Below are 11,106 nucleotides of genomic sequence, written 5' to 3'. Positions count from 1 at the left end.
GGGCGTTCATCTTGAACCAACGTCGAGGTCATCCTACCACTCCTGCCAACTATTTCTACTATTATACCCCTCAGTTTCCATAAACCCTCGCACTGTCGATACCCCTACCCTCACACTTACACTAGTACTGCCATTACTATCATCGTCGCCATTGTCATAACCGAAATAGTTTAGTGACGCCCACTGCTGTACGAAGTCATGTTCAGTAGACATCAAACCAATAACTTCCCTCAGTCAACTTGTAAATATTGCATATACCCCCCTCTTGTAACAAGTACACTTTGCCACATGTAAATATTACCCTTATCCAGCTGCCTTTAATTCAGTCCTTCCACCTTTATCTTTAGCCCCGCTCCTCTGTTCGAGCTGTGGACAAAGCCTGACGACCAGCGGCGACTTGGACGCCCAGCAACTGTTGGTCTCTACGGCTGAGGCAACATAATCGTGCCATGGTCTCCTAGAATTAGGGACCACTTCCTCATCATAACATCAGGCTAAAATGAAAGTGTTTTCAACAACAACAACAACTACCTGTTGATCATATCTTCCCTGGCTGTACAGTGTGCAGGCTGTGACCGTTGTAGACTACTCCCGTTCTTCGCAATTCCGGGGCCTTCTCGAATTTGTGGGGAAATGCGATTTGTATTCAGAGTCGCGTATACCGTTGCTGTCCGCGCATTTCCACCTTTGATGTTATCCCATATTATTTCGTTTCAGCCATACCCTACTTAATTATTTCCTTTGTTTGGAAATGGGAGAGGATTAAGTTCCTCTTGCTTTGCATTTCAGGTACTTTTTGTTCAGAAATGTCGGTCATGTTTATTCATTAGCTTTACGCCCTATAGAAACACTGGCGTCTGGTGTCGAGTTTGCTTTCACAGCATGCAGAGCTCTTTCCTATCAGCATTTTAAAATGTTTTTCCTGGCGAACGCATTCAACGTTTTCCTCCCCACGTCAGTATGAATATAGTCACGCTTCAAATTCTTGAGGAAGGCGCCGCGTCGAAATATTTATTCAGGCTTCCTCGGGTATAGCCTAGCTGCCTTCGATTGCATAATGATACGCCTATATTTGCAGTAGCAGTACCGGCCTCGCTGTTTCCAAGGTTCCTTGCCATGGCATCCAAGGAGATTGCCGTGTCTAATCCTTCGTCCGTAGTGTTTGCTCAGCATTGCAAAGTCCAAGAGACGGCACACTGTTAAGCGCACCACAATCAGGTCCATTTAGGCTGCTCTTTGCTCACGCGAGTTTTCGGAGATATGAAGAGGCGGACTTGATTTTCTGGCATCGAGTACGTGGCGTTGGCGAAAACTGGCAGCAACAAGAAGAACGGACAGCAGACGCTGTGGTTTGTTGTGTTTCGTACCAAGCAACCAACTCGCTCAACTTTTCGCATTGGCTGTCTGGCTGGTACTGTCTCTGCAGTCCTTCGTGCTGTCATGCGCCATTAATTAAAAAAATAAATTGGTGCTTCTTTGATCTGAAAGCACGATTCAAACGAATAAAATAAATAATATTTTGTTTCTCGTCGCCTCGTGGCTATGCTCTCTCTATTTCCTTAATGCATTTTTTGGTGTGCTTTTGCGGACAGTGACGATTATTAGCATTTGAGGTTCCACAAAAAAGGCGTCTTATCTCATCGCATAATTGAAAATGATGCTAACTTCATCGCGCTGCAGAGAGATCCAGGGCTTTTGTTCTAGGCAGTTCCAGGAGGTCTGGAGAGAGAGAGAGAGAGAGTAACCTTTATTTAATTTGCCAGGAGGTCTGGAATGTCCAACAATAGTTAGTGTTTCCGTCGTCCAGACGAGGGAAGAGGCCTTAGAAGACATCAATTTCTGACTTACCCTCTTGTTTGCTTCAGTTCCACGCAGGTCATAATTAGGCGAACCATTACGCCGGTCAGGGGTGCCTTTGTAACTCCAAGTTATTTTATTAATTGGTTATTTAAGTGACGAATATGCAAGGCACTGACGTTATGTGCTCCCTTCCAAAAATTTGCTCCTGCAACTGGCCGTTTGGCGTCATTGGGTAGCACACTCGTAGGAGTTTAGGGTGATTGTTTTTAGTTCTTGTTTTCAGTTTAAATTTATTTATCGTACAATTTCTTTCGGTATTATGTTAGCCTCGGCCTGCACGAACGCTCCTGACGAGACAATTAAACTGAATTGTATTTACCCCAAACCAAAGAAGATGTAAATGCTCAGTACATAAAAATGTTGTCAGAAAATCCGAAACAACAGTTTATAATAATTATCGTCTCCTGTGTTCTTTTAAGTCCGCGTTCAGTGTTGCTCAGTATAAAATAGTTGTTTCAATATATGTGTGCGGTTTCCAATCTTAGCTCGAAGTTGTCACTTTGGTCTGCTTCCAATTTGGCACGTTAAAACAGTTGTGCGCGTGAACGATAAACTGCCGATACAGACTTCAAGGGCTTAAATGGCGACTGACATGTGTGCATTTTACAAAGTGCCAAATACTTTCCGCTCGCTAGCTGTAGCACGAAGAGTGCTGGTGACGTGGGGTTTGCACTCACCACTGCAAGCGCTTTTCGCGCCCGTCATTTGTTATGCATGCTTTTATTTCACGAGCAGTGTTGGATTTGAAATCAAAGTATAGAAGGGTGGTTAGTTCGGCTAGTTGGTGTGGTAACACATGCAGTTCACGGAGAAATGCGCACTCAAAATTAGTTTGCTTCATTGTGGCTGATCAGTTTGAGGGATCCGGGGTTTGCCTTTTTTAAAATGTAAGTCTAGAATATCCGAAATGTAGGTATCAGCCGAGTTCTTGCAACTAGCACGCCACAAACCGAACTGCATTTTATAGTGGCTTTGTTACAAACCAAATCCCCCCTTTGGCAGCTAATTCATGCTTAGACTATGTTTTGTTCTCAAATTTTAGAGCCCTAAATATGCGCTGCAGCGCGGGAGACGAAAAAAAAATACCCCCAATAAAAAAACAGGGTTACGAGGTGGAGATGAAAGGTTTCATATTTTGATTGTCTCTATGCGGATTTCATAATCCGCTGCCAGGGAATCTAATTAACTAGGCGCGTTAACCACTAGCGACTAAAGGAAGTGGGGCGATGAAACACGTCACGAACTAATTAAACGGGCAGCTTTCTGCGCGAAAATTGAGCCGAGCGTCACCGTCGCGAGTTAAACACCAGAATTCCCGCTTCCCCTTTCTTACAAAGGCATTCGGCCTCCACAAAACATCGCCCGTTCATAATTCCCAAGCGGCATTGTAAAAATCGAAGTCTCACGTCTGCCGTTATACTTTTTTTCTCTCGTTACCAGCTCATCAATCCCTCCCGGCTGAAGCAGCCACGACCGACGGGACTTGAGCCAGGAGGCCACCAGGAAGTGATGGCGAACAAGCGAGGAGCAAGCCCCCATGGGCCTAGAATAGCAGCGAGCTCGGCGGCGAAAAACTCGGCTGCTGAAGGCTACTATCAAATTTCACAGCCAGCTTCGAGGCAGGCGCAAATGAGAGCATCTGTTGGCCTACGCTGCCCCAAAGTACGCCCAGGGGCACCAATAACCGTTTATTTCGCCACGCGATTCGAATAAAACGGCCATTTCTACTAACAAAAACCGCTCCCGATCGGGCGCGCGAAGCGATCGAAGCCCAACCGCTGTTGGCGCCGACATGCTGGCGCGCACGACGTAATGGCGGTGGGGTGGGAGCGTCGGCGGACGCGCGTTCCCCGAGCCCGGAGTGGAAGGCCCGAAGGACAGCCGCTATCGCAAACAGGCTCTCGGCGGCCCAAAGGTCGTCGGCGCCCCGTTTTCCAGCCGCCCCGGCTAGCAACGCAGCTGCTGCAGCCTTTTGCGTATCGCCGGCCCCCACGCCCTTCCCTGCCTTCAGCCAAAGCAAACAACCGCAAAAAAGGACAGGCGGACAGGTCGCCACGCCGCGTCATTTTTTCACGTGACCAGTCACGTGATCAAGTCTAGCGCTTAGCGCCCTCCACTAACAGACCCCGGCACTACGCCGTGGCAACGTTTTAATGCAATGAAACTTAAAACTAATTTAGGCTTGCTTGTATGACTATTTTCAAGCAGTGTTTTGGCAAATTAACCCATTTCTGTGGATAAAAAATGCACAGTTGTCTTATAAAAGTTGATTTGAGGGCCTTGAAGGTGGCCGGACTACATTTCCGCGCGGATGCGCCCCGACGCGCGTCGTCTGTTTTGAAACGGCAGAATCGGCGGGAAAACACCAGGACGCCATTTTGGATGTGAAAAAGTACGCGGCCCGATTTTCGTAGCGGTGTCGAGGGCCGCTTTCCAGATGAAACCATCGGCCGATCTCCACGTACGGGACTGGCTCTGATCGCGGGAGTGACCAGGGATCGCCGGGAAACACAAATAACCGAGGTAAGCGCGCCGTGGCGCCTCCAATTTGCTTCATTTCTGGGGGTCCCAGCGCCGGAGCCGCCAAGCCGCCGCGCTCCTCATGACATCTAGGGTGAAACGGAAGCACTACGGCGATAGCGCCTATTCCCGCTGGGCAATATTGGCGGCGGGCTAAGGAGAAAAAAAATGGTCGCCGATTGTCGGGCTGCGTTGGTTTTCAGTACGCGTTTGCCGAGCGTTCTAGTCGTCTTTCTGGTTGTGTATGACTTTGCTGGGTGGCGAAAACGCCGGCGAAACGGCACTGCAGGTACGGGCCGAGGTTGCGCCCGACTGTTCGCAATGGCGGATTTATCGCAGTCCTGGCGCTCTCGGCCCGACTTGCCGATGTGTCAGGCTGCTCGCAGCGAGATGTTATGGATTGCGCGCCAGCGTTGCGTCTCAGTTTGATGTTTCCGCGACGTTTCGCGAGCTGAAGACGACCGCCACTTGCGGGGCGATCTGCTCGGGATAATTTGCGCCTTATGCTCCGACAACGCTGCTCCCGTTCGTCGGAGCGGTTCCGTTTTGTTTTTGTTACTTGCTTTCTGCCCTGGCTTCCGTGTAGCCGGCGGCTGGGTTTTATAACAGGCCAGCTGTGCGCGTTTAATCGGCTCGTTCCACGCGAGTTAACGACGGCAACGCGTATCATATTTGTTGCGAGAAGCGTGCCCCTCCCTTCATGTCCGGAGAGATTCGATTTCGCTCAAGGTGGCGGGAAAAACGTACCGCGCGAGATCCGCTTTGGTAGTGAACTGCGCGCGCGGAACTGATCACTGGGAAAGGTAACGTGCAATAAGGCGTTCGTTCTCGACATATTGTGCTCCTGCAAAATAAAAGTGCGACGATCAGAAGAAACTAGAGGTATTTTCTACTTAACATCGTTTTGCGCATTCATACGGGCGCGTATTTTGTACAGGCGGCGTACCCATTGCCAATCTCGCTGTAAATTTGCGCGAAACACGCGGCAGCATTGGATACTTGATCTCGCCACCTCCGAAATATTTCAAAACAAGCAAAAGGGAGTATTGCAGCAGCATGTGTGCTGTGACCTTTGCAGATTACGGCGATGTGCTGAAAGTGTGTGCCCTGTGACGCGCAGTGCACACGCGATGTCATGTTAGTGTGACGTAATGCAGTTACTGTCGATAGCTTTCAGTGCACTTTTTTAGGGGTTTCCCGAAGGGGGAGTTATTCAATGGTCCTGTGCACTGACTTACAGAGAAGGAACGAATGAGCAAGCAGTTTGCTTGTAACTGAAGTATGCCAATTGTAGGGCAAGTTTGTATCACAAAAGGGGCCTTTTAGTGGCAGTATGAGTGGTTGGTGGGTGCTACTTGCTAACTGAAAGAAAGGGAAGAGAAGTGCCCTCTAGTTCTCGGAGGAGAACAAACAAAAAAAATTTCATTCAGATTGCACATTTTAAAAACTTTTTTATTGTATCAGTTTCTCAGACGGGGTCCTGGGTTCATAAATGCAGTAAATTAAAATTAAGTCCAATTTTTGCAGGTGCAGCACAAACGGGGGCTTAGCAAAAACTACTAACTTCAAAGATGGAAGTATATGCGACAGTTCTTATGTCGGGCGTTCCGACGAAGTAAAACTACTTAAGGCAAAAAGGGGGAATTACTACATTGTGTCTAATGTTGGTGGCTTTTGTCTAATACGTTGCCAGGAAGGAATTCACAGCTTTTATGGTCCAATTACAACTTTGCCTGATAACCTTTATCTAGCTACAAAAATATTGTGAGGGTGTGATTCATGGCTAATAAAAAAATACACCGCTTTGTGAACTTGGTGGCTGCATATTGGGGGAGGTTGCCTTTCTTCAACCCTTTTTTACCAGGTAAGGGGAGAATTTTGCTGAGTTGGTCGTCTGGTAGTAAAAAAAACTTGGCAACATTCAAGTCGAATGACCGTGCCTGTTTCATTACAGGTTTTCATCTGAGCCAGTATATATAGACAAAAGCCTTTTCCTCTTGTATGTTTCTTTCTAATAAGCATAAAAACAGCATGAGGCTACGTAAGGACTGGGTGAATGCTTGTCGCTTGGTTGATCTTGTTTATTGAGTTTAAGTTTTCGTATTGTAACACCCTGAAAGTGCTTATCATTGTAACTGTAGCAAACAATTCTGATATTGTGGAAAAAGGAAGTGTCGCCGGAGCCATGATATCGACGAGGCGACTTGCCTGAAGAAATGTCTCCTTGTGCAATCATAAACTCCAGCAATGTTCCTGTCTTACGATGATTTCTCATGATCTCAAGCCTCCATTTCCCCTTGAACAACCACCTTAATTAGACTTCTAATAGACACTATAGAATATCCTGAAATTTTTGTTATAGAAACTAGCATGAGCCGTTTTAAGGAAGCAATGGAACAAACAGATAAGATAGTTGTCCTTGGCAGGCCTTGCAAAAACTTGTGTAGAGGTCACAAGCTTGTTTTGGAGGTTGACGTGGCCCTGAGGCAAGCTGAAGAAGCGATGGCTGGATATTAGTGCTGCATTGCATTAATTCAAGAGATGAACTGAGGAAGCAACAGTATACGTGAACCTGTATCTGTCAAATTGGAAGGCCTTTGGAAAATATTTTGATATGTAATTTTGTATAGGACCAGTTTGCAAATGCAGGCCCGGGCATAAGTAACCGTGTAGCACTTTTTCAAAATTAGCACTCGCATAAAGTTCTTGTGATTAATGGGCTGCCGATGCATGCAGCCGATATTGGCATCCCAGCTTTTTATGGGACTGGGAGAAGAAAAAATCATTCAGCCTTGCTATGAATTATTGACCGCTAACTTACTCTAAAATTGCAGTTCAATAAATAGCAAAGCTCAAACTGAAAACTTATCTACCACGTTCGCCCTGGATTGACGTATAGGAATGGGTTTTATTATCACAGTTGCAAGATTCCAGATGGGCAGGGGAGAAGGGCAACGCTCATTCTCACAGATTGAACGTAGTGGAGTTAAAATGTTTTGATGAGACCATCGAATGGGTTGTTGGAAATGTAGAATGATGAGACAAGTAATTGGTTGATGGCAGTGGGTTGACTGCATTGTCAAGGGACCTGGCTCAAGAGGCCACTGCTGTAACTTTTTATTTCTTTTAACCAGGATGTCGAACCGAACCGGTATTTTTGCCGGAGCTAAACCCGAACCCAAAGAGTTATTTTTTGAGCGTGCTGAACCCGAACTGGAACTGAACCGAAAAGAAAATAGCGGTTACCGGTTCATGACAAAACGGTTCACGGTCAATGGCATTTGGGACTTTCCCCTTTCACGTACCATCAACTTTGTAACTTTTCGGGCACTTGTTCGAGCTTTAAATATAAAAACTTTTTAAGCACTTTCGAACACGTGACCTTGAGGAAAGGTTCGCGCACAATGACCCAGCCTGCCGGCGATATGAAACATTTACTTTGCCCTTCCCTTGCTACGACTGTGTGAAGACTGTCGGGTCGCGAGATTGCTGCACTACGCAATGGTTAATGCCCGCACCCAAAATGTGCATACGTTTTTCGTTTCACAATTTGCTTAAAAAGGGTCGTGCACCTGGAAAGTGTAATTGCTTGACAAGCATGATGCTGCTCTGTGGCTGGGCCATTGGCTGCTTACCGCAAGGATGTGGGTTCGATTACCACACCCGGGGACCACTTTTCTGGTGTAGATTAAAAAAACAAGAACTTCTGTGTGTCTAGATTTCGGCGCAGGTAAAGATTCCTAAGGCCTCATAGCACAGGAGTAGCTTCGGGGCATCGAATGCCTGAATATTTTTTGGCCGCTGTGTCTTTCCACGGGCAAACAACAGAGAAAAGGCCCACGATGTGGTTTTAAATTATTCTGTGCCAAGTTCCTACGCGAGTAATTGAGGCTCTTTTTTTTTGCTGCCTTCAACCAGTGAATAAGGAAGACCCCGAAAGGTAGATTTTGCTCTAGTCATCCCTTTGTTCGTCTAACCTTACATACCCAGACGTGTCATTACGGCGAAGGCAGCGAGTGCCATGGTGCCTGGGTATAAGTTTTTCAGGATGCGCAGAGCGGACAACTTCGCGTTTTTTCAACATATTCAAATAATGATTATAAATATAGCAGCCAAAACTGTTAGCATATGGCACTCGCATTCTCACTTTGCTAAAACTTGTGTCCCCGAACTTGCAGGCCTTACGTATAGTTTGTCTTCGAGAAAAAAAGTGCATTAAAGGCAGAGAGAGAAAGCAAAAAATTTTTATTGTTTTCTAGAAAAAAGCCCAGTGCTCATAGTTTTCGCTTGTCCTGTTTTGTCTTTTTGTAGGGCTGCATATTGTTTTCGGAGAAGCCCTTCACTGACTTGAAAGCTAGTCTAACTTGCTACTCGGCTGCTACTTATGTACTGGTTCTGAGTGTCTAAGTGAAGCTCACTTTTAGCGAAATTTTGGTTCATACCCTCCAGAAGGTGACAGCTAACAGATTGTCCTAGGTGGCCCAACAATTGAATTCATGAGTAGTTATTTACGTGGTTGCTGTAGGATTTTTTTATGCTACAGCCGACAAAGAAAAGCACACAGCTGCTGTTTAAACAAGTCGGTGGCTAATGTGTGGAGGTGACTGGCCGGTACGCAGTTTTAACTCTAGGGGTTTAACAGGGAAGGTGATGAGCGATTGCAGAGAGAGTATAGAGACTTGAGGTTTCAACAACAACGAAAAAGGAAGCCGGAGAAAGCATATTTGTGACAGTCATGGTCCTTGGTGGTTGCTTCAGGTAGTCCCTGGGACAACGTAAGGGCTGGTTGGCAACGTAGCTGGTAAATCATCACCACTTCATCAGTTTTTTTTTACTGTTTTACTTAATTATTTACTGTTGTCTTTAAAATTGCACATCTATTATTGGGGGAAAAGCAGTATTTTGAATGCACCAGAATTGCATTTAGTCTTTAAACTACGAAACATTTTTTTCATGCTTCGCTAATAAACTCATCGAACCAGTTAAAGCGTGCAAACCGGTCGGCGAACTGATTCGGATTGTGATTTTGTCGAAGCGGAACTGAACCAGTACAAAATGAATTCACCCGAACCACATCGGAACGGGTATTTCTTTTTCGGTTTGGCACACTGCTTTTAAAAGTAGTGGTCTTTTTGACCAAAATATGTAGCTGTCATGCCCCCTAACAGCCGGGATTACTGGAAGCAAGGTCCTGTATCCAGTATTGTTTGCTGGCTTGCAGTTATCCTCAAAGCAACACCACATTTGCGAAAAGCCCTCTTTAATCGGCGTGGTTTGCTCTTTTGTGTATCAAACTACTGGGGTGCTCGGGGTTTGGTGTGGTGCAGACAAAACACAAGTTTGGTTAATTCAAAAGATTGCCTTGTTAGAATCATACTGACACCACTTTTAATGCACATTTCGCTCAAATAAGCTATATAATTTGGAAAAAAGGGAATGGCCATGCAACCCTCTAGCTCATTTCCCGCAACAGAACCTCTGATGTCGTATGCGCAGCCGTGTGATTGGGTGAGGCCGGCAAAAGCAAACACAACTTAGGCAGGGCTTATAAACTTGCAGAATGAGCTGTTTTCGTTTAAGGGTAATGCACATTCCTTTTATAGCAGTCAGAATGGTGGGGGAAACAATGGATGTTACGAAAGTATGTGTAAACATAGAAGTACCAGTGCGTACTGCTGTTGGTACTGTGCGCGCTTATAGCTGCACAGCAGTCCGTCACTTGTTGTCTCAGACGATAGTAGCCAATTAGCGTAAGTGACGGTGTCTTACATGACCATATTTGTGGAACATGTTTCACGCAATGATTACTGCCTACCACGACAAAAACAAGCCAGGTGCAAATACGGTTAAAAGCAAAGTGAAGGCAAATAGTGGTGCGGAGCAGTATGGTGGCGTCACCTTGGAGGATGGATGGTAAACAAGGCTCCGCAGTATCCACACAGCGCGCCTCCGCTCTAGCCTGGCTTGAAGTTCGTTTGAAGACCCGTGCATGTGACGTTACGGCAAACGTCACGAGACACACGATTTGGTGGGAAAATCAATATTTTAACTCAAGTGGATTAATTTCTCAGTGAACAAAGCATCACTTGCCGCCAGAAAAGCGCCGGGGGCGCTATAGAATACCAGATCTTTCGAATAAAACAAACTTGTATTTTGTCTGCATGGCCCCTTTAAGCGTGATTTCCGAGCGAATCTGGGGACTGTTTTCCATGGGCAGTAATTTGAAGCAACTGGGTTTCATATGAACGAGTCCGACTGCACATTTTATTTGCGGGGGAGTGTTCTTTCATGAGGGCCCTGACGAAAGTTAAAACTAGTTTGGTATTTGTTAAGGCTGAGATGGCAGGGTTGAAGAGGGTCCTGGATAGCCATTCAAGATTGCAGTTTCGTGAGATGCACAGAATTCGAGGCAGTGGGAGTGCCATGCTTGTAGTGGATGAAAGCAGCAGCTGTATTTTTTCATCTTGTATGCTCGCTAAATTATGGTCCCCGTGTTTTTTACTCTACAGCGTTATGGGGAAGGTCGTTGTAGGCAGAGCTAGTTGGGTGCTCTGTGCATGGTTGTGCGAGCACCCTAGGTAAAAAGTCTTCCATTTGACAAGTTATGGGGTAAGCTTGCTTTGTCCCAAGGCAAAGAAAGTTGGTAAAAATAGGCTTGAACAGGGACAAACAAGGATGCAAAAAAAAGTACACGAGGGAAATTTTTTTGCTACCACTAAAAATTAA

The 11,106-nt window shown here is 46.0% G+C and overlaps 1 protein-coding gene across 3 annotated transcripts in view; it reads left to right on the top strand.

Moving 5' to 3' along the window:
- Positions 1-4,206: 4,206 nt before the first annotated feature.
- Positions 4,207-11,106, top strand: part of LOC144175584 (uncharacterized) — a 32,464-nt gene continuing 25,564 nt past the window's right edge. The window contains exon 1 of one of the 3 annotated variants that reach the window (XM_077704644.1): positions 4,207-4,383. The gene's annotated coding sequence lies outside the window, so the exon portion shown is untranslated. The remainder of the gene's footprint in view (positions 4,384-11,106) is intronic. The other 2 variants (XM_077704645.1, XM_077704646.1) reach the window with 2 other exon arrangements.

This window comes from Haemaphysalis longicornis, unplaced genomic scaffold (assembly GCF_048455015.1).
Source record: "Haemaphysalis longicornis isolate Haplotype H1 unplaced genomic scaffold, Haemaphysalis longicornis Haplotype H1 scaffold_3, whole genome shotgun sequence".
Lineage (NCBI taxonomy): Eukaryota > Metazoa > Arthropoda > Arachnida > Ixodida > Ixodidae > Haemaphysalis > Haemaphysalis longicornis.
The sequence above is the reverse complement of the archived record's forward strand: the minus strand, read 5'-3'. Positions and strand labels throughout refer to the sequence as shown.